General features: G+C 38.1%; 1 long non-coding RNA gene across 1 annotated transcript; it reads right to left on the reverse strand.

Annotated features, from left to right (window-relative positions):
- Positions 1-1,725: 1,725 nt before the first annotated feature.
- Positions 1,726-20,666, reverse strand: LOC120594848 (uncharacterized). Its single transcript, XR_005650724.1, has 3 exons — positions 20,528-20,666; positions 2,888-2,978; positions 1,726-2,195 (listed from the first exon to the last, which is right to left on the reverse strand). It is a non-coding gene; the product is annotated as an uncharacterized LOC120594848 (long non-coding RNA).
- Positions 20,667-23,933: the final 3,267 nt, after the last annotated feature.

Consider the following 23,933-nt stretch of genomic DNA (forward strand, 5'->3'; position numbering starts at 1 on the left):
CTTTCTTTCTTGTAGTGAGAATATTTAAGATATAGTCTCTATTTCAAGTATATAATATAGCACTGTTAATTATAGTCACTATACTATACAATAGATGGCCAGAACTTATTCATCTTATAATTGAAAGTTTGTACCCTTTGTCCAACATCTTCCCATTTCCTCCATCTTCAATCTCTGGCAACCACAAGTCTATTCTCTGTTTCTATGAATTGAATAATTATTTCATTATTAATGTCCTTGGGAGTTACATGGAGAACTAAGGAAAATGATACAAACAGAACTCATATTCTCCATCTTCCTAGCTACATTATTTTACAAAGTGAACATTTATTGGCCACTGTGCTAGCCAGAAGAGATACAAAGAAAAGAAACGTGTATGGAAGGGCCACAGTATTGGTAATGGCCACCCTCAGAGCCCCTAGTCACTAGGTCCCTGGTGGTCACTTTGCATTTTCCACATTCTGACTACTTTTGGGTCACTGGTTGTCTTTCATCCATCTCTAATCCTTCTTGGGCACACAAGAGCTTCCAGATTCTTGTCTCCATGATACTCAAAGGTTCTCTTATCCCTCTCTTGCCCAGATATGTTTTCTCTTTCACTGCTACCATACCACTGGCTCAGAGCACATCTGCATTGCTGCTGCCTTCCAGGTCCCACAGTGGAAGTGGGGCATAAGTTCTCATTCCCACCTGCAACTTGTCTTGAGGATGGGCAAGTGGCAGGAGCCTGGCCACTTGCCCATCCTCTTTAGTGTGGAGAACTTTTATCTAGTCTATTGGTGGTGGTGGTGGGGGTGGGGGGGACAGAGTAGTTGGCCAGGCTGGTTCTTCATCTCTTTGCTTCAGAATCTTTTGCTTATGATATAAACGTTGATGTTCAAGCTCTTAAAATCTAAAAGAAATATTTTTTCTCATAGCTATCAGCTTCATACATTTTCTATGAATCTCACAAGTCCATTTTGGTGCTCACAACTGTGTAATGAGTCTCCCTTTCTTTGTTCATTTTGGCTGTTATAGCCTTACTCTGGGGGTAATATAAAAAGCCCCTGTCTGAGTGGTGGAAGAAGTATAGAGGTGAAGGAAATTGAAGAGTAAAAATTTATACCTCTAAGTGTATTAAGATATTATCTTGTTATACACTTACACATGTAATTTCAAAACAATGCGCAAAGTACTATGATCAAGGTATGAAATGTTAAGATGCAGAGGATGATACCTCACCAGAAAATTTCAGAAAAGAAATGACGTTTACGTTCAAGTGAACATGAGTTGCCCTAGAGGAAAATGGGATAAGGGCATTCCTAGCAAAGAGAACAGTGTAAGCAAAAGCAACAGAGGTTTGACGTGTTAGGGGAACACCAAGTAGTCCATGTGCCCAGAATAGTGTGGGCATGGGGACAGAGTGGGGGATACATAATAAATATTTCTTGAAAGAATGATTGTAATAAATGAAGAAATGAATTAATATGGCAGTGGGAAAATGGCCCACTTATGGATGGTTTTGTATGCTCTATTACAAATATGATGAAAGCACAGCTGTATTTCATAAGAAAATTTTGGTGGGAGTGTGCAAAAGAGGTTGGAAACTTGAAGGCCAGTTAGATCAGAGAGAAGGCAATTTCTCGCCTACAGTAGATTCACATCTTTAGAGCTGGATGGGCCCCTGTAGATCATCTGATTAACCATTCTCATTTGCAGATGAGGCCTAGAGAAATTGGGCCGCTTAAGGTCACTTAGGTGGTTAGTAGCAGGAACAGATTCTCTGACTCCAAGATCATGACTTTTCATGTTAATTTTATTTCCAATAAAGACCCATTTCAGTCACTTCTCTGTGTGGCTTTGGGCTGGCCCTGGGAATGGGTATAGAAATACCTCCACATCCCTCATCTCCAAATACCCTGTACATGGTGCTCCCTAGAGTCTGGGGCCCTGAGTTACAGTTCCCCTTCCAACCTTGAGCAGAGGGCTAGCTGTCATTTAGGAAACTGTAGGTCTTATCCTGCTCACAAGGTGGCACACCACTCCCATTTGTTCTCATATTCCTAACCATGAGTCAAGAGGAAATTAATTAATTCCCTGATGGGGAAGTCTATCTTTATCAGCAGCCACGTGAGACATTGCCGAAGCAGAACAAGCAGGCCGTTTTTACAGCTCTTGTGCCCAGTTGTCTGGGACTCAGCAGTCCCTTATTTTGCCTGTAGAAGAAATGGTCTAAGTTGAGTGGTTCAGGTATGCAAATACAATATCACCATCTTAACTCAGAGGAACTTTCCTTTTTACATGGTAACTTGAAAGCACATAGCATTTTATTTGATATTCAGTTCTTATTTATAAAGGCTTGGCTGAGGGGAAAACATATTCTGAATGTCTCTCTTTCTCTATCCCTTTCTCCCTCCCTCCACCTTCCCAAATCTGGGTAAAAGGCACCTGTATTTATAATGCTGCATGAGAAAAATTTTGCTTGTGATTTATAGCCAGAAAAAATGGTTATTTAATTGGTTTGTCTTTTTTTTTTCTAATAGGAGAGATAGAAAAATTAATTTAATATTTAGCTAGCTCGTCTCTTTGAATCCTGGTTCTACCATTTTCTGGTTGTATGAATTTAGGCAATTTAGTCATTCTGAGACTCAGTTTCCTTACATGTTAAACGGGTGATACTATCTATGTTAAACAGTAGTGTGTAATGTAATTGAAACAGATGTAAAAGACTTAATACAGTACCCAGGAAATGATAGGCACTTAGTAACTGGCAGTAATCCATCCCAAGAGGCATAGAACTTATGTTTCCCATTTTACTTGGCCCCAGGAAACTCATAACCAACTTTTGTGCTTAAACACCACAGCTATGATATTCCTCATGGTTATTAAATTTATACCCTCCATTTACCTCTATATACACACATATATATAGTAGTCTCCTGCCCCGTTATCTGCCGTTTCTCTTTCCATGTTTTCAGTTACCTGGGGTCGACTGCAGTCTGAAAATATTAAATAGAAAATGCAGAAATAAACAATTCATAAGTTTTAAATTATGCCCCTTTCTGAGTAACGTGATGAAATCTCATGCTGTCTCTCACGAGAGGTGAATCATCCCTTTGTCCAAGGTCTCCAGGCGGTAGATGATCCCGTAGCTACGTAGTAGCTATTTTGGTTTTCAGATTGGCTATTGTGGTATGGCAGTACTTGTGTTCAAGTGACCCTTATTTTACTTGATAATGGCCCCAAAGTACAACAGTAGTGATGCTGGTGATTCTTCGGACATGCCAAAGAGAAGCCGTAAAGTGCTTCCTTTAAGTCAAAAGGTGAGTACAGTACAATAAGATATTTCGAAAGAGACCACATTCACATAACTTTTATAACAGTATATTATTATAATTGTTCTATTTTATTATTAGTTAGTGTTGTTAATCTTTCTCCGTGCCTAGTTTATAAATTAAACTTTATCATAGGTATTTATGTATAGAAAAAAGCAGTATATATAGGGTTTGGTGCTGTCTGTGGTTTCAGACATCCACTGGGGGTTTTGGAACATATATACTTGTGGATAAGGCGCAGGGGATACTGTTTTGAATGCAGTTTAAACAAAATATCTAAATATTGTCAATATGTTATTATATAGATATTTTGTTTAACACTTTGCCCATTTGGGAAAAAAATACCCAGCTCACTGCCAGCGTTTTTATAACATCACTGCTACATTTGCTAAGATTTGACATCTTCAGATACCAAACTACTAGCAACAGAAAGCTATAAATAGAATGATGTCATCTGTTTCAAAAGATTATCAATATACTAGAGTGGTGTGAAAATAATAATAAAGTGAGATATTTCGTGGCAAGCTTTAGGGGTAAGGTTAAGACTATAATCTGTGAGTTATCTCTGGGTAAATGCTGTAGCCGCAAGCACTGCTGATGAGTACTCTCGGGGCAAACAGGAAATGGGTTAAATCATCTTAAATTAATTTGAAAAGAGTAAAGGAAGCTATGGAATTAATATATTAAAAAAATTCCCCTTGGGCCCAGATGTTTATTATAGGCTATTCCACTGATATATATTAAAAGAAAAGCATTTTTGGTTCAATAAGTCGCAGAGGTGGTACATGTTCAGCTGGATTCCTCTCAGGGTACAAAGGAAGATGGATTTTTTCAAACACTGAGACATATTTTTTTTGCACCCTGTTTGGTGTCAAGGAAAGAATCATTGGGAAAAAAAAGAACTTCTGAAGCCGATGAACTCCAAATCTTGTTTGTGCATTTCTGAGTGTCACAAAAGTCTATGAAAAGAACGTTCCTTCTTTTTAAAGGAGTACCCAGGAAAACAGAATTTCTTCAGGCAATGAGTGAGATCGGGTGTGGGGTACTGGCCCAATTGTAGCAGAGAGAAACCTTTATGTATGGAGGGTTTTTTTTTCATCTGTTTTTATATTTGTGAATCTAATTACATCAGGGAGGTTATGACTTACCAAGTCATAATTAATTCTTCATCTTCTTATGTATGCAACAGGATTAAATTGCATTTGCAGGAGAACTTTATTTTTTTACATCTGGAGCATTAATGTGAACCAGGGAGCTACACTCAATAACAATCAAGTCCATTGAGAGTTGATAAAAATAATAAAAATGATAGCAATAATAGCAGCTCATACATACCAAGTGTTGGCTATGTGTGTCAGGCACTGTGCTGTTTTATGTGCATCTTAGTGCCACGAGTTTGGAAATATTATTCCTACTTTACAGATGAGGGAAATGAGGAATTATCACTTGTCCAAGATCATAAGAGCTGGTAAATTTTAGCCTCAAGGTTTAAACTTCACTCTTTTGTACTTCAGACCCCCTATTGCCTGATCATCTAATCAGTCTATTTGCATAAAGTTGGATTAGTTTCCTAATATTTCTCCACTAGAATTTTTTCCTATCTGAAAATGAAGAATTATTAAAATGTTTCTTACACAAGTCACTGGAGCTTTTCAGGATTAACTCTTAATCTACAAAAAGCATTGGAAATTCACTACTCGCTGTCATTCCAGGAACTGTTTACTAGTACGAGGTACAAAACCTTGGTCTTCTAATTTTACAATAGAGGCTATGTGAAGTGTGTTTTAAAAATTGTAACCTACTGCTGGCCCACTAGCAGCTATTTATTGGGCATTGATTTTGGGAATTTTGCTCAGTAGTGAAGAAAAAATATTTTGAAACTAAGATGGGGCGGGGGAGGGGGGGAGGTGGGGTGGGGAGGAGAATTGATTCCCTGATTTGAGCATGGTTATCTCTTCTCTTTTTATTTTTTATTATTAATTTTTATTTTTTAATTAGTTTTAAGTATACAGTACGTTGGTTAGACATCTATATAGTTCATACAACTATCCGAATTGCTTTCTCCCTCCCCTGACCCTCCACCTAGCCAATGGATTAATGCTAATTGCATTCCTTATGCCCTGCTTCCCATCCCCGTAACCATCCATCAGCTACTAATTTGTACTTCTTTAACCTTTCACCTCATTCTCCCAGCCCCCCAAACTCCCCTTCCCTCTGTCCATCACCAAGTTGTCCACTATATTTGTGAGTGTTTTTGATTAGTTTGTTCTTTTTACTCCTTAAATTTCGCATATAAGTGAAATCATATAGTGTTTATCATTCTCTGTCTGACTTAAATACCTTCTCGATTCATCAAAGCAATATCTTTTTCCATTTCCTTCCTTTTCATATGTAGAGGTCTTGTTTTCTTCTCCTTTCAGCCACTCTATCTTTTGGTTGGAGCACTTAATTCTTTTCCATTTAAGGTACTTATTGATAAGAATGTAGTTGTTACCATTCTTTATTCCTGTTTTTGATACATGTTTTTTCTTCTTAAAAAAGTCCTGCCAACATTTCCTGTAATTCTGGCTTGGTGGTGATAAATTCCTTTAGCTTATTTTTGTCTAGAGAGCTCTTTATCTGTCCTTCAACTCTAAATGATAGCTTTGCTGGACAGATTATTCTTGGTTGTATATCCTGGGTCTTCATCCTGTTGAATATTTTTTGCCAAGCCCTTCTGTCCTGCATAGTCTCTCTTGAGAAATCAGCTGCCAGTTGTATGGGTGTTTCCTTATATGTAATTATTTGTTTTTCTCTTGCAGATTTAAGATTCTCTCTTTGTATTTAACCTTTGGCATTTTCATTATGATGTGTCTTGGTGTGGGCCTCTTTGGATCCTTGATTTTTAGGTGGGGGGGGTGCGGGGGGAGATTTTTAGAATCCTCTGAGCTTCCTGAGGTTTTATGTCCATTTCTTTCACCAGATTAGGGAAATTTTCCATCATTATTTCTTCAAACAGCTGTTGAACATCTTGATTTTCTTCACTTACGCTGATCGGATGAATATTTGGAGCCTTAATAGTATCCCATGTCCTCCTTAAATCATCTTTATAGTCTTGGCATCTTTTTTCTTGCCATTCTATTTGAGTGTCCTGATTGGCTTTCCTGTCCTTTAGATAGGTCATGTGATCCTCTTCTTTATTCACTTTGTTTATTCCTTTGTTCATTCTATTTAATATACTTCTCATCTTAGATAATGTGTTCTCCATTTTAGACTGGTTCCCTCTTATAATTTCCATCTCCATTTTTACCTCTTTGTTGGAGTTTTCTACATTTTTCAAAAGTTTATTGAGCATCTTTATAACCAGTGTTTTGAACTCTGCGTCTGTTAGATTACTTGACTCCATTATATCTAGATCTCTTTTCTGTTCTGTCATATGGTTCCTGCTTCTTTGTCTTCTTATTTTGGCTGCCTTTCTGTGTCTGTTTCTATGTACTAAGCAAAACTCCTAAGTCTCCCGGTCTTATTAGTGTGGATTTGTGAAGTAGGTGTCCAGTGGCACAGTCCTGAGAGGGGTTCAGATGCAGGCCAAATTTAGCCCAAGCCTCCGCTCCTCTGGGGCCACCTGTTAAGATTCAGCAAGCAATCCACAGATGCTGTGCTTATAGTTGCCTCAAAAGGCCACACCAGAAACTGAGTCCAGCTGCCTCCAGTGTGAGTCTAGGTGTTGCTCAGCAAGGAGTGCCTGACTCCCTGAGGATATACCTAAATGTGGCTTGGGTGGGGCCCGATTTGGGGAAGGCAGGGCTTCAGGGAATCCTCTGGGAGGAGCGACCTCTGTTATCCAGTTTGATGAGTCACAGCTACGGCGGCGCTGGGAGCGAGGAGGGCTCAACAGGGAACAACGGATACTGCCAGTACTTCTGTACCGAGTGAGTCTCGCTTTGGCCCTTGCTCCGACCATATCTCCCTATTAGTCCCTTGTGCCTCCTGTGTGCAGCCGAATGAGCACTGGTGCTCAGAGCAAACAGGTCTGTCACTACAAAAATTCGCTCACGTCTGCCACTGCCGCTGCTGCTGCCCCAGCCTCTGTCTCACTCAGCCACTTGGGACCAGGCAGCCCCGTGTCCTTGCCCCATCCTACCTTCTGCTGTTACAGGGTGATTTCTTGGATTTCTCTGTAGTTATATGATTTATTCATCTAGATCCCAGATGATTTTTCCTTGCTGTTGCTCCTTGTTTCCGTCACAACTTTTATTTGGTCGCCAGAGGGATGAACAGAGCCTCTATCATCTACGCCATTTTTTTTCTTCTCTTCTCTTAAACTGTACAAACATCATAGCAATATCAGACATCACAGCATAATGACTAAGCACGTGTTTGATGGAGCCAGATGCTAAGTTAAAATGCCAGCTCTGGCACTTACTAGCTGCACCAGTTACTAATGATCTTGGGCAAGTCACTTAACTTCCCTTTTCTCTACTGAAAAATAGGGATGATAACAGTATCTACTTCACAGGGTTGAGAGGCTTTAATAAGATAATATATATAAGGTGCTTAGAATAATATCTGGCATGTTAAGTGTATTGTCCAGTATGTATAAAAAGGAAAAAGTAAGCCATTATCCCACTACAATAACATATAACTTTTAATATTTTTCTTTCTCTTCTGCTCATCTGTCTTAGGCTTTATAAGGTGATAATCATATCATGTATGCAATCTATATTTGGTAATTTTTCACTTAACATTATATTTTATACATTTTTATTTTTCCATGTAGTGTTCACAATGATTGTTAGTAACTATACACTATCCTTTCAAGGTGATGAACCAGGTTTTATTGAGTTACTCTTTTATTTTTGGACCTTTTAACTATTTCTACTTATAAAAAGTAGATAATGCTCATATATGTTTTAATTATTTATTTTGAACTATATAATGTAGATGAGTTTATGTTTTTTTGTACATACAGTTGTCTTCCATGTTAAAATTATTGCTCTATGTGTTTTCATTTCCATAGTCTACCTTGGACAAGTTACTTAATATCTCTGATCTTCAGTTTTCTCAACTATTAAATGAAGATGATAATAGTACTTGCCTCATAGGGTTGTGGTGCAAATTAAAGAAATAACTGTGAAGCATTAGAGCAGTTCCAAGTTCTAACTAGTTGTTATTAGTCTTACTCACTAGTTTAATATGCCACCTTAGTAGAGCTTATGGATAAATGCTCCCACTTTTTAATTCTTGTTTTCGAAGTCATGTAAAATCAATGCATTAGACAAAGATGGATTTATGAGTTGTTCTGGGGTTGTGGCTGTCACAAAACTCAGAGACTTCCTACTTCCCTGGCTTACCTCTGTGGTTTCCTTACATGCTGTCTGTAGTGAAACACCACAGCCTTTTACATGGCCTAAAGGTAAGGACCAGACTTCGTTTGTAGTGGTGACAGCAGTAGAAGCCATATAACCATTTCCCACAACCACATTATCATGACTTTGAGAGAAACCAAATCTGGGAGGCCCAGCATTGGATGAGCTGCATGTGCTGAGTGCTGAAGTAGGATCTGAGTGTGACTGACATCCTCAGAACACCATGCTCATGGAAAACTCTTAAAAAACTAGTACATCAGGCAAGAGTTTCCTGGGGTCCTAAGTCTCTGCCGATTCATCATTCCTTGGCTTGCTTTTCAATATCTAAGAGAAAAAAATCCAGATTTCTCACAGACCACTTGTCAAATGCCTGATGTCTTCTGTGATCACTTTAAACTCCAAGTGGAATCCATTAAGAAAGCAAGGTTTGCTTCTGCCACTTGCTTTTGACTCTGTCTGCATATGGGATGCCAAGCTTCTGGTTGCTATATTTGAAAACATATAGAAAATAGAATTAAATATGAAACAAAATAACTCTTCTGGATCTATTTTGCTTAGCTTTTGAAATCTACTAAGTTCTATGATTTGAGTTTAAGAATTTAGATGAAGTTCTTGTCGTTTGAGAATGTGTTTACTGGGCAAAGCAATGATTTAATCAACTCTTACTGTACAGAAGCCAAATACTAAGGGATTCTCTGTTATTTTTATTAGCATTGGAATCCTTTGTAATGAAAGCTAACCCTTGTTGAATAGTTAGAATAGACATTCTTCTAACATGCATTTACCCTTTCAATTGTCATATGCCTCCGTGATTTAGGACCTATTAATTGGTATCATGGTATGATGACACCAATTGAGGGACAGACTGAGTTAGTTTTCTTAAGTTTATAATAGTCATCTGGTGGTAGACTCCTGCCTTTTGTCACTAAGCTGCATTGCCTCTCTGTAGGAGATTCATCAGGAATCACTTGCCTGCACTGGAATCTCTGAATCATGGAATCTTCTCCTAAGAGAACCAGGTGGAAGCTGTATAACCTTTTGTGACCTAGCCTTGGAAATCATAGAGCCTGACAGAAGTTAACAGGCCTCCACCTGCAGATGGCTAAATGAGACAGGGATTGGTTGTCCAAAACCAGACAGTAGGCCAAGGTAGTGAGCAACCTCAAGAAAAATTGGAGAGAAATGAGGATGTTGCTCAGAGATTTCCAGAAACTTGTAGAGAACAGAGCCTGATAAAGGACTGGACTTCTACGCACAAGCAAGATAAACATTATCGCAATTTGAGGTGCTTATGGAAACTGGTAAAGTCAAGGATCTATTGGTTACACTTCCAATGAACTTTCCTTAAAGCTTAAAATTATATAATTGTAGGATTAAGCTAATATTAAAATTAATGTGCTCTCTTTGACCACTCACCGAGAAACTGATCCTCAGAGAATTTGCTTTATCTAGTGGCTGGCCCAGTTGAATAATGTCTTTGGCGACAGCAGGAGATACAGGCTGAGAAATGCCTCTGACTCACTCATTCTTGGGTCTGAAAGGATGCAGAAAGATGCTGTTTCAGTTTGACTGCTGCCTGCCCTGTGTGAGAGATATACAAAGAGCATTCTGGGACCCAAAGCTGGCTTCTCACCATCTGACCAAAACAGGCAACATCTTACAGTAACCTCAGGGGAAGGAAGTCAGTGTTGGTGGAGTGCTCCTTCCACGAACTTAAACTCAGATGCCTGACCTACATTTTCAGCCTCCAAAATGACCTTCATTATACTCATAGTGGTTCGAGGTTAAATGTATAGAAGTAAACATTGCATGACAAACATATTTGATATAAAGATTATTTGAAATCCTGTGGCTTCATCAAACTCTTTGAATTTGATATATTAAGGGTCACTGGGGCAAAAAGGGCAAGCGGGTAATTATTTGTCTTTGTGGGTGTGCTCTTTTTTAGAAAAATCTATCTCTTCACTTCCAGATCTACTCGCTCTTTGTTCCCATCCTCACTTGAGAGTCTTCCAGGAATGTCAGCTATGGCAGAGTCTCGAGCTTAGCAAAACAGCCCATTTTCTATGTGATATAATTTGTAGGGCATGGAAAGGGACTCTGCCTCTAAAATACATCTTTGTGCTCTGCTTAAATCCTCTCTTTGAAATGTCTCTTTCAAAGGCTTTTTGGAAAAATGCACACCTCTTAGGAGGTTGACACATTGTGCTGGTGAAGTAAATTCGATTTTCTAGAGATCCTCCGAAAACACTCTTTTTAAGGGTCCAGCACTGTGTAAACACCTGGGGAATCAAAGATCAATAAGGCATGTTCTTCCCATTGTGATGCTCATGATCTAAAAGGGAGACAGAAAAAAAATCAGCAAATATAATCCTTATGAGCTGGGGTCATTCTGTCCACTGAAATTTAGTTAGTTCAAATAGCCAGAGGGCCCTTTCCTAATCCCCATGGGGATTCCTGGAGGAAATCCCATTTCTTTCAGTCCCCTGAGTTCTTAAGCTGCTGCTCTCCTGATCTGCTCTTATTCATAGCCTACCTCCTTGAGGTGGCTCTGCTCTGAGCTGACTTAGAAGCTTTACCTTGTGAGAAAAAACACACAGGGTGTTTGTGTGTGGCAGGTGTCTCTGAAGATATGGGGTGATGAATGGAGGTACTCAGCAGCACCATGATGCAATGAACTCAACACCCAAGAGTAGCTAGTCTTGTTCTTAAACATTCTTCAGCGGAAATCTCAGGGGCAAACGTTTCTCATGGGTTCCTTTGCTGCCTCCTAGATTCTCCTATTGCCACTTATCTCCTTCTAGTTTCTTTCTTTTGCAGTATATTTTAGCTATCTCTTTATTTCTCTTTTGTCTGTTAAAATAGGTCCTGGTGGCCATATCTTTTGCACCAAATGCTGCCTTTCAAAGTACTTATCAGCTGGGGTCATTCTGTCCACTGAAATTTAGATAACAGTTAGTTCAAATAGCCAGAAGGCCCTTTCCTAATCCCCATGGGGATTCCTGGAAGAAATCCCGTTTCTCTGGGGAAAAATCCTACTCCCTTTAGGGCAAAAGCAGTTAGGTGAGGTGTGGTTTTAAACAGAATTTTCTTTTTACCTGGTTATGACAAATAAGTCCAATACAATGTGATAAATACAACTATAGGTATATATATATCATCTATCATCTCTATCATCTCTATCTCTATCTATCTCTATCATCTCTAGCTATATCTGAGGCAGAAACAAAGCTAGTAACTGAGAAAAGTGTGGATGTTGGAGAACTTTGGTCCAGGAGTTTTCTGGGGAACAGGAGAATAAAGGTGGAGTTGATGTCTGAAGGGAATGAAAAACTTTGGTATAGTAGACATAGGGATTGCTGGAGCAGAGAGATGTTTCCAAACTTGTTCAAGTGACAGGACACCCCAAACCATGGCCTCTTTGTGTGTCACTAAGAGACATTGATGAATTTAATACATGCCTTGTTAATAGGATTAACCACAATTTTATATATTTAAAAAAATTTTAAGTATACATTGTTTAAACACTTTGGTTAAATCTACATGTTATAAAAACAATATATAATCATATGTACTTGCCCATTAAAAATCACTCTGTAAGATAAGGCATGATAAGTGTCTCTGATATTTGCCCTTTATTTTTGATGACTACTGATCTGAATAGGGAAGAGAGAGTGAAAGGACACTGACCCAGTCATGCTGATGATGCATGTACCCAGTTTTCTAATACCTGCTGCTCAGAGAAACATGGGCGATTAAGCTCATTGATTCTTTTAGTCACATCTGAGTATTCGGCAGGAGTAATTACAAATGAACATTTAGAAATATCATGTATGTTGAGCAGTAGTTTCTTCACAGAAGCTCTTTTTCCTTCCTTTCTTCCTTCATTCCTTTCTTCCTCCCTTCCTTTCTCTCTCTCTCTTTCCCTCCCCTCTTTTCCTCCCTTCTTCCTTTCCTCCCTCTTTTCCCTTTCTCTCTTTCTCTCTTTCTTGTTTAGAACCTATTTGGACCTGCTTATCTGTCAGTGTTTGAAGAAATTTAGAAAAATTACAACTACAGTAACAACTCAGGAGCATTTCAGGTTGAGCCATGATTGACTGTGAAATATTTTACTTTTTCTAAAATTAGAGAAAAGTATTTTCTGTTTAATTTTTTCAAAAGTCCTGTTCTTGAAGGGGCTTAAAATGAAGGGGAAGAGTTCCCAAAGAGAATGGCGCTGGAAAGGTCTCTTTCTGTATGTGCTAAATTCACTCATATTGTTATTCAAGATGAGAATTTCTCCATCATTGCAATGAAAAGAGCATGCATTTTTTTCCCCTTCTTTTTTCTCTCTGGATCTGAGACACAGGGTTGTTACTTTTTATTTTTTTATTTATTTTCATATTTTTGGTAAGCATTGCTGCAGTGAGCCATCAACAAATCAAGAGGGTTTAGACAGTCTGGTTAACCACAGGGCTTGCTTAGACAGAGTCTAGAGAGGAGGGGGTTTGTGGAGCTGACTTGGATGTGACACAGAGACAAAGGCTAGGTTATCTGAAACAGTGATGAGCTTTATGAATACTCAACATCACCTATTCTAAGGCAAAAGTTAAAATCAGCTACCATATCGTGTGCTCTTCTGTCATTTCAAGAACCTTGGCAAATAATCTGAAACCCATCATTAAAGAAATATTAAACAAATGCTTAAGCCCAGTTGCAGATATTGTACCTCCTGACAGAAAAAAACTATGTAATTTATAAAATAAATTGTAGCCTGCAAATATTTTTGTTTTTCTTTTCTGGAACTTGCCCATGGGCAAAATTGTTTGCTCATCACTGATATAGTGAAAGGGTAGAATGAATGCATGATTTTCAAATATAATTTCTTATAATAGAGCTTTTGCTAAGTTTGAGCAGCAGGTGGTTTGAGGTTATATGCTCTAGCAATTGGCTTCTTTCACATTAGCATAATTCTTTTAAAATTTGTTCAGGTTGCTGGGTGTCAGTGGTTTCTTCCTTTTTATTGATGAACGATATTCCATTGCGTAGATGTGCTAAAATTTATTCCTACACACTGGTTGATGACCATTTGAGTTGTTTGCAGTTTTGTGCTATTAAGACTAAAAATTTACATGTAGGTCTTTTCACGGACATACGTTTTCATTTCTCTCTGGTAAACACCTAAGACTATGATCGCTAAGGCTTATAGTAAGTTTACATTTAACTGCCAAACTATTTTTCAAAGTGATTGTGTCATTTCGCATTCCCACAAGAAATATATGAGAGTTCTAGTTGCTCTCACATCTTTGCCAGCACTCAGTATTGCCAATTTTTAAATTTTAGTCATTCTAGTGGGTAAATAAGTGTATCTCAATGTACTTTTAATTTGTATATCACACTATATTGATTTAAACATGTGTGACACCAAAGAGCTCTGTCCCTACATTTAGGTGTTACTATTTGAAGCCTGAATGTACAAGTGGTTAATCCAATATACCAACAGTTCCTTCTTAGAAAATGCCCTATCAGAAAAGTTGATTTTCCCCCTATCTTTTTATGTCAACTTGTCCGGATCTTGTGAGTGTTCCTATGAGCCTCTTTTCATGAAATATGTGATATCCTGTCATGTGTCCTTTAGTAAGTAATCTGGTTCCAGTTTTACTTTTCATTAGTATGAGTCCACCTTTGCCTTTTTCTTATCTATTGGTAGATTGGCATTTATCTTTATTGTGCACCCACTTCAGGTGATACTGGGTTTTTCTGGTTTTCATGTTTGTGTTACAGTCACTCGATCATAGTCATATATATTGAAAATGTTGGTCAGACATCACTGGTTCTCTTTACTGACTTGGTGCTATATACCAGAGGTCCCCAAAACCCTGTTAGGGACCAGGCAACACAGCAAGAGGTGAGCGGCTGGCAAGTGAGCAAAGCTTCATCTGTATTTGCAGCCACTCCCCTGCACTAGCATCACTGCCTCGCCTCCTCCTTGGATCATCAGGCATTAGGTTCTTATAGGAACACTGGTCCCTGGTGCTGAAAAGTTTGGAGACCGCTGTTGTACATAATGCCCAGTGATTCTGATTTATCTGCTCTATTGTAAACAACGGAGTCCTGGACAATTAAAGTCATGTAATAGGAATTGGGAATATAACTTTGAATGCCATTTTTATAAAGATGACTGCTCAAGCCACAGATCTTGGGAGCATTTTCACAATTAAGGCACATGACAAAGAAGTGAAATCAATGTGGAGAGAGAAGAAATTAATAGAGAGAGATGAGGAAGGATGTCACAATGTTATGGAAACCAAGGCAAAAGAGTTGTAGGAAGGGGAGGGTGTTCAATAGGGTTAATGCTGCACAGAGCCTTAGAAGGAGAGAACTGAGAAGATGCTACTGAATTTGAAATTGGATGGTTATTTGAGACTTTTGAAAGTGCAGTTTCAGCAAAGTAGTGTCAGAGGCCAGAATGTAGAGATTAGGTAACGAAAAAGTGGAGGAAACATGGACATAAGTATCTTTCAATAAGCATGGCAGACATAAATATACCTCCATCTGAACCATCTGTTGCTCCTTTAAATAAGGGAAGAGATGGACACCTTTCTGTACTTTAGATTTTATCTGCCTTTGACTGAGGAATATTATTCTCCTGAACTCTCTCCTATGTCTTCAAACTCTGGCCATTTTCTCCTAGTTTATTTAACATGCTTGAGAATTTTCAGTCTTCAAACATACAGAAAACCCCCCAAATAAACTACAAATAAGTCACAGGTTCTTATGGCAATTACTCTATCACCTTCCTTTTATAGTCAAGCTACTGCAAAAAGAGCCTTTCTTATGTCTTCCACTTCCTCCCCTTCTATTTACTCCTTAATTTATTCTAATCTGATTGTGACTTCCACCATTCCAAAAAAGCAGCTCTCTCCTGAGCTTAGTGACTTCATTTCTTGTCTAACGTGCTTTTCAGGTTGTAACTTATTCTACATTTCTTAGAATTTAATTCTGTTGACTACTTCCTCATCTTTAAATTCTCTGTTAGCTTCCCTTTCTGATTTTTTTTTGGTACGTTAGGTTGCTCTTTCTTAGTTTCCTTTATGAACTCAGATCCTTAGACATCACGGTTCTGTAAGGGTTAGCCCTTACCCTTTATCCTTTCACTCTGTAATTTCTCTTTAGGAGACACCAATGAGCACATGGCTTCTGATGAGCATGCACATGCCATACTACATTTTGGATCTCACCTGCTTTTGCCTGAGAGGCTTTACCCTCCAAGTTCCTCAAGCTTATATCTTTGCTGAGCTCATTTCTCCATTTTCTCACTGGACATCTCTATGTGGATGTCCCACAGATATCTCAGATTCAATATGCTCAAAGTTAATTCACCATTTCCAATAGCCACTAAACTAATATTTTTTTTCTTCTATTTCTTATCATACCAAAGGACATTGCCATTTACCCCACTGACCAAGTTAGAAATCTGGGAGCTATCCTTGGCTTTCTCTACTTCTTACTTTCCCCCCGGTTATCTCCTTAAGTCTTATTGATTTTTTATCTTTAATACTTCTCAAATGTACCCCCTCTCACCATTTCCACCTCCACTACTATTCTCTCCCTGAGGAAAATAATATCTTTTCAATTACTTCTTTCACGCTGAGAATGCTGTTCATTTGTCCATTTGTTTTTATTCTTCAAATATATTCAGCAACTCTTTGTCATATGCAAAGTATTGTTAAAGAGGGCAGTATAAATTTCCAATCGAATATTTTAATCTATCTTGGACAATACTTTTTGACTGCTTCCTCACTATATCACAGATTAGGAGTTTAAACTTTAACTGATCTTTCTTTTACTGTCCCCTTATCCCACCTCCCAAACTGGCTATTCTGAGCATTATGAAATCCATCAGTCTCCAGGCTGAATTGTAGTCAGATACACCAATTAGAAGATTAAATTGTACCTCAGTGAAGTGCAAGTAGAATGGAAGAATTAATAGCCATTGGTGACTAGATGTGAGGGTCAAGTACCCCAGCTCCTCCAGTCTTTGACATCTGCCCTCTCACCCCTGCTAAACGCTATAATCAGTTTACTGTCCCTTGACCTTATGTCCTTATTTTTCTTCTTACTCATCTTAAATTTATGTCTAATGATTACAGTCACTCCTTTTGCACATGACCTTAGTCCTTTATTGCACTCACATGGTCATTTTCAATTGGTAAGACCCTAATCTCAGTTAAATTCAAGTCTCCATTTATTCTGTGCTTGAACCTACACTGCTGAATGTGGGTGAAAAAATTCTACAACTCTGTTGACTAATTTCACTTTAAATGCATGACCACTAACTTCAACTGGGCCTGTAATGCTGCCCAAACATCCATTGGCTCCCTCACTCTCCTGCATGACTATTTCTTGTTTTCTCTTATCTCCTGCTGCCAGTTACCAATTTATTGCTTCTAATCTCCAAATCTACTTTGATTGATATATTCCTCAAATCTCCAATATCTCTTTCACTATCTTGACTCTTGGTAGGTGATCTTGCTTCTTATTTTATTCAGAATATAAAAGCAACCAGAAGAGAAATTCTGTAAGTTTTCTACATATACCTGCCTACTAGAATCTGCCTACTTACCTGTTACTCTGGATGATCTGACTGTAACCTGAGCTAAGATTGGCTCCTCTATTTATTTACTGGCCCCCATCCCCTCAACCCTATTCAAGTTTATAGATTCAGAATTCTTCCCTATGAGCTTTATTTGTAGTTCTTGCTTCATTCAAAATATCATAGATATCCCCAAAAGGGTAATGCCACATTGCGATATACAATTTACCTAAAATACAATATAGTATATTATATAATGTCATTGTGACCAATGCTGCTTTATTCTTGGATGAATTTTGTGTGTTCCTTTTTTTCTCCATTAAGATGTTATGATGGCTTCTTTGATATCCCATAACATCTGCCCCAATAATGGGATAATAGTTATAATGAATTTTTATACAATAGTACATGACCTAAATTCAAAACAGAAAGATTTCAGTTGGATATGAGAAGGACTGATTGGTTTTTGGGCCAATGAATCTCTGGATTGTGATATTTTTGTATTTAAAGTTCTTCAAAACTAATCTTGATAATGTTTTTGCTCATGAATAATATCACTTTCTATTATCTTTTGACAGAGAAATCATGCAGTAAGACTCAGCTAAGGCCCCACTCCTCCAGGAAGGCTCTGGGCAGATAAAAGTGAATGAGCCAGGCTTTTTACCTTTGCTTATCACTAATTAACACAGGATCAAGGACCCAAGTGTCCTCAATAAATGTTAGTTTAGGACTAAATCTTGATTGCCATCATTGTCACCATCACTATCATCCACATTTGATACACATCTGGGTATGTGCAAACCACTGTGCATAGTTACTCCTTCCAAGGACTCATGAGAGTAACCTACCTGTGGCATTCCATCATGAGAGATGTGAGCTACAGGTCACCTTTGATATGAGCCTTTTAAGGCTACTTGCTTTTAACTACAGATATATATAATATTCCCCTACATTACTATCAATGAATTACATGCTTTGAGAAACAATCTTGTCAACTCTGCCCTAAATTGCACACATGGCGAGAGCTGGTTCCTGAGGATGTGAAGAAGCCCACAGACAACCAACCACTCTTGTAGCCTCCAGGGCTCTCTTGTCAGCACCAGCCCTCCTAATTGCTCTTTGTGTGACAGACTCTGAGCTTCTGAACCTGGATTCTAAATGTGCCTTGTAGTCAAAGAAACAGGAAAAACCCATGCCATGTCTCTGCTCTCTCTGTCCTAAACCTCCGATTACTTTTATTACTTCTTTCTCCATCTAGTCTGAAACTTTTTCCAAGCACAGCTCAAATTCCTTGGGGGAAGGTCTTACTGATCATTTAATCCAAAAGTATAGTGCCTTTCTTTTGAAAGCTGTTGGCACTTATAATCTGTCCCACTAATTTACCTTGTATCTTGCTTGCCACGAGACCTTAATTAAATCTTCATATTTATCTTCTATACCCACTATCCCTGACCCTATTAGACTGTAGGTTCCTTGAGGATAGGAACCTCATTGTTTATCCTGTATAGCTCCTGCCATTTTGTTTTGCCCCATATAAATGCTCATTATAATTAAAACATTAAAATGATTGATCCATATTGCATTTGATCCATGGCTCTGTGAATGACAGTGGCTACTTCTGATAAAAAAAAAAGTCAATTGTGTTTGATCATTTGGGTTTGCCTTCATGCAAACAATCAGAAATTACTGTTTGGTTGATGAAGCCAACTGCTCTCTGCCTCTTGGCAAGCTCTCCTCCACCACCCACATTCTGAGATTCCCCCATCTGGTTCCAGCCCTTGTTGCTTGGGACCACCTGTGTGCTTCTCTTATTCATCTCTGTGTCCTCACAGTACCTCCTACCCTGACACAAGAGCACAGAGGTCTGAGATTTGGATTCCAAGGTTGGATGCTTCTCATGAACATGAAAAGAAGAGTTGTTGGTGGTGTTACAGAACACAGAGCATGAGGCTTGAAGTATGAGAGTAGAAATTAACAACACACAACACAAGAATGTTTCTCAGAAAATCCTGTGAAATTTTCCTTGAGGTTCTTTGTGACTAAGCTTTGGAACTTAAAGAAAGAGGATGCTGCATTCACATAGGTCTCTTTCAGTCTGAATCTATAGCATACTTTCTGTTTAGTTCAGAGTAACTTGGCTTGGGATTCTGTGTTACTGTAGGACTCTGAGCGAGAAAATATGGAAAAACAATTAGTTATCAAGCTGCTTCTTTATGAAAACACTGGGCTTAGAGCTTGCTAAGTATATCTAAATGGATTCATTTGACTGATAGGGAGATGAGGCTGAGAGATTAAGTAATTTACCCTAACTCACACAGTTGAATAACAGATGAAGCTGGGGTTTAAATCTAATCTAGTCAGAGCCATTTGTCCTTTAACCAGCGGTCTCCAATCTTTTGGCACCAGGGACTGTTGTTCCTATAAGAATTGAATGCCTGATGATCTGAGGTGGAGCTGAGGTGGTGATGCAGCAAATACAAATGAAGCTTTGCTTGCTTGCCTGCCATTCACCTCCTGCTATGTGGCATGGTTCCTAATAGGCCACAGGACTGGTACCGGTCTGTGGCCCGGGGGTTGGAGACCCCTGCTTTAAACCCAAGTGCACGGTGCTCAGGGTTTATAAACTTTTCTAGAGCCTAAAAAATGTTTGAGAAGTGAAAATGGAGTTAATTGGCTCTAAAATGCCAAAGGAAACTGAAAAAAGAAAAGTGAAATTGTATGCTTTCACAGAATCAAATATGTCAATTAATCAAATAAAAAATTTCAACTCAAACAATTATATATATATATATATATATATATATATATATATATATATATATACTATCACGCTTATTGTTGATCAAATTAGGTCAAATTATTGATCAAATTATTGATCAAATTAGGTCAAATATGTACAGTTACATTTTTATGGTTGGGCCTTATGTGTGGTTGGTCTTCAAAAGAAAGATTGTCTACAGCTTAGAAAAGTTATAGACTGGAACTATCTATACACTTTAACCTTTAGAGAAGTTGTACCTTTTGCCCTTCTTGGAGAGGTTTTATTTCAGACAAATGCACAGGCAATCCAGAAGATGGGCAAGGAGGAGGAGAAGGAGAATAGAGTGGGAGAGGGAGGATGATTATGGGAGAGGGAGTAAGAAGAGGAGGAAGAAAAAAGAGGGAATGATAAGCACTATTTCCTCTAGGGAGATGGTCTTATTTTTCCTTTTTACTGCCATAAGGGCCTAGTTCAAAAATATGCACAGATTAAGCATCTCATGAATGCTCAAAAGAATGAGAAAACTCACCAAACTGGTAAAAAACATAATCCACTGAATCTCCTAATTCCTCCCATTGAAGTTTGATTAGGGTTGACTGGAGAGGGCAGCCACCATGATGCAGACTGACCTCCAAATGGGACCCAAGTCCAAGCAGAAGAGAATGGAGGGAACTTTGCACCAGAAGAGGAAACCTGCCCCAGCAACAAGACCAAACGTGACGTGGCACATGTTGACTCAGCTTTTTCTTAGCTTGTTCATCTCCCTGTTCGTACTCCATCACAATATTAGGGGTGACTCAGGATTTCCTGTTGGCCACATTTATACATAGGATAGCCAGTTGCCTAGCAGATAAAGAAAATAAACACAATCATATCACTAAAGTTTATAGAGCCTTTTCTACACCGCAGGCACTATCACTGTGCTAACAGTGTAATGAGCATTGTGGGCTGTTTCTATTTTTATCCTCATTTTCCAGTTGTAAAATCAAGGTTTAGGGACATCCAAAAAATTGTCTGATGTCACAAAATTACTAAAGCTGAGGCCAGGTGTCAACCAGAACTGTCAAAATCAAGTTCATGTTTGTAATCATATGCTCTGCTGCTGCCTCTGGTTTCGGTGAGTGATAAAAGGCTCCTTTGCTCCACTTGCTGATGACAGAGAGTCCCAACATTTGACTAATCCTTTTGAGTTAATAGGAAAATGAAATAAAGATGTGTGCGGAGTGTTCACACATTAATGTATATCACTCATATCTCAACATGGACTAGAAACCCTCTTGAAAGGCAGCTGAGAAAAGCACAGAGAGAAAAAATAGAAAGCTAGATTTGTTAGGAGGGTAACAAAAGGATGATTTTGAACACAGAAAAAGCCTTCATTTATCTCACATGGTGTACGACAGTTTGAATTTTAAATATTCTTTCCATTGCTCTCCAAATCATTGCATCTATTCTGAAAATGTCAACACTTTGAATTGACACTTCTTCATCCCAAGTTCTTCTCTTATCCAGAAGTGGCACACAGATCTCTTTGAGACTTTATGTTTTGATATATTTTCCCTTTGGAAATATGGTCACAGTCGGCACTGGGAACTGCAGTTGGATCCTATTGATAAAGCAGCTGGGGAAACAGATTATTAAACAGACTAAGGGGAAGCCAGATTTTGTCTCAGTCGCAATTTTGTCCAGGGTAGGCCTGATGTGGGTCTGCAAACAGGACTTCTTGGTGGACATTCTGAGCACCTTTCAGAGCCCAAGATATTTGACAACAAATACTTTGGGAAAGCAGGTGTTCCTTCCAACATGAAGTTCAGCTCAATGCCTTGTGTTAATGGGTGAGAATGATGAGCCACATTTGGAGGTTAGGTGAATTACAGGAAAACTTCTAAGGCTTAGGAATGTGGGAAACATGGATTTCCCTAAATCTTTGGGACTAAGTTCAAAGTGGGATCTTTGCTTTCTATCTAGGAAATTAGCTCAGACTTTCTTGATGGCAGCACAAGAGGGAACCCATGGACATGGCCTTCTGATAGTGCAGCCTAAATAGAAAGGCTGAGAGGGAGGCTGGCTAGACTCACAACTCAAATATCTATGACAAGAATGAATTTCTTGACATTGAAGACAGAGGAAGGATGGTTGTGAGAATTAAATGTAGTAATTTTAAGGAATACCCTTGGCACTTGGCTGGCATGTTGCTGAGAGGCAGAGTAAGCTTAAGACTGAGAACTGACAATGGAATTTGGCAACATGGAAGTCAGTGACAGGAACTGTTTTTTCGGGGAAGTTTGATTAGAGTTGTAATATTTTAAAGTCTTTCCCAGTGCGAAAGACTATTACTATTACTATTACTATTACTATTACTATTACTATTACTATTACTATTACTATTAATGTTACCATTTCAGTTTCTGATATCTTGATATTTAAAAGCTTCTAAATCCAATTTCCTCCTGTTTCCACACCTCTACCTAGACTGCCCCTATAATTTGTTTTTGATCCTGCTGAATTTATTTTTCATCTGAGATACCATAAGGCTGAGTAAGAGATGGAGTTGTGGCAGCGATGACCTAATTTGATCAAGATCAATAATTCATTTGCATAATTTATGCCCCAAAGTAGGCTTATTGAGACCTTTATCATGAATGGTTCCTTCATATTGGTATAGAACACATTATTTATACATGGCTGCATGTCTTAATCCTAGGGAACTGATGTGACCATATAAAAAGGACGAAAGCATATGTTTGCTTCAGTGTTGCTCTGTGTGGGTGAGATATTGATCCTGATGTTTTGAATATAAAACTTTGTTTTCAGAGTGAATTATTTGCTAGATTTTGTAGTTTTTCTAGCTTGAATGGATTCTCACCTTACTGTTTCTCTCCTGGGGTATGCTGCCACAAGGGGGTGCAATGAGCCATAGCTATGGTGGCTTGTATTTTTCTTTGGTCTGAGGTTCCAGGATTCAGCTAGTGACTCTTTCTTAGAGCCATTTTCATATAATCTCATATTTTCCATTCATTATATTATTTCATTAAAAATGGAAATGACTTTTTCAAATTACTAAACATCCATTATTTTTAAAGCTGTCAATTGTCAGATCATAAAGGCACCCACATTTAAAAAGAAATAGATGTTCATTTAAAATAAAAAATTATAAAGAAAACATTAAAATGATCCATTCCCCATGACCCAGAGTAATTCTCGATAGTATTTTAATGTATTTTCTTCCTGTTTTAATGCCTTATTTCAAATAGTTGAACTATTTTTCTCTTTCTCATCCTGATTTTTACTCAAGTATTTATACTACATTTGAAACATTTTTAAAGGTTTTATGATATTTTATGATAAGCTATGATAGTTTTGTACATAGAGTTTTGTTTATGTATATTTTACATTAGTTTGCTCTGATAACATTCTGGAAGTGTAGTTGCTGGTTTAAAGAGCATGACATTTTTAAGATTCTTGAATGAAATTATAAAGTTGCTTTTTAAAATGTTGTACCCATTTGCACTTATTAAGAGTGAATAATTGCTCAGTTTAGCAATTCTTTCCAATACTGTCTATTACTGCTAAAAAATAAACTTTGCTAATTTGCTAGGCTAAATATAGGTAATTATTTAATATGAATTTGATTATTAGTGATAGTAAATATTTCTGTATGTGCTTCAAAGACATTTTGATGCTTTATTACATTGTCAGTTTATGTCTTCTGTACTTTGGGAAGACGTTTTTAATGCTTGTCTTATCAATTAACATGAGCTTTTCCTATTTATTTAGTCGCAAATGTCTATTGAAACTAAAAGGTGTCAGACACTGTTCTAGGCACTGGGGGTACAGCAGTGAACGAAATAGACAAAATTTCTGCCTATAAGGAGCTTTTATTTTAGTGAGGAGAGATAGACAGAAACAGAACAAATAAGTGAAATACTATATAGAAG

This window comes from Pteropus medius, unplaced genomic scaffold (genome assembly GCF_902729225.1).
Source record: "Pteropus medius unplaced genomic scaffold, Ma_sr-lr_union100, whole genome shotgun sequence".
Lineage (NCBI taxonomy): Eukaryota > Metazoa > Chordata > Mammalia > Chiroptera > Pteropodidae > Pteropus > Pteropus medius.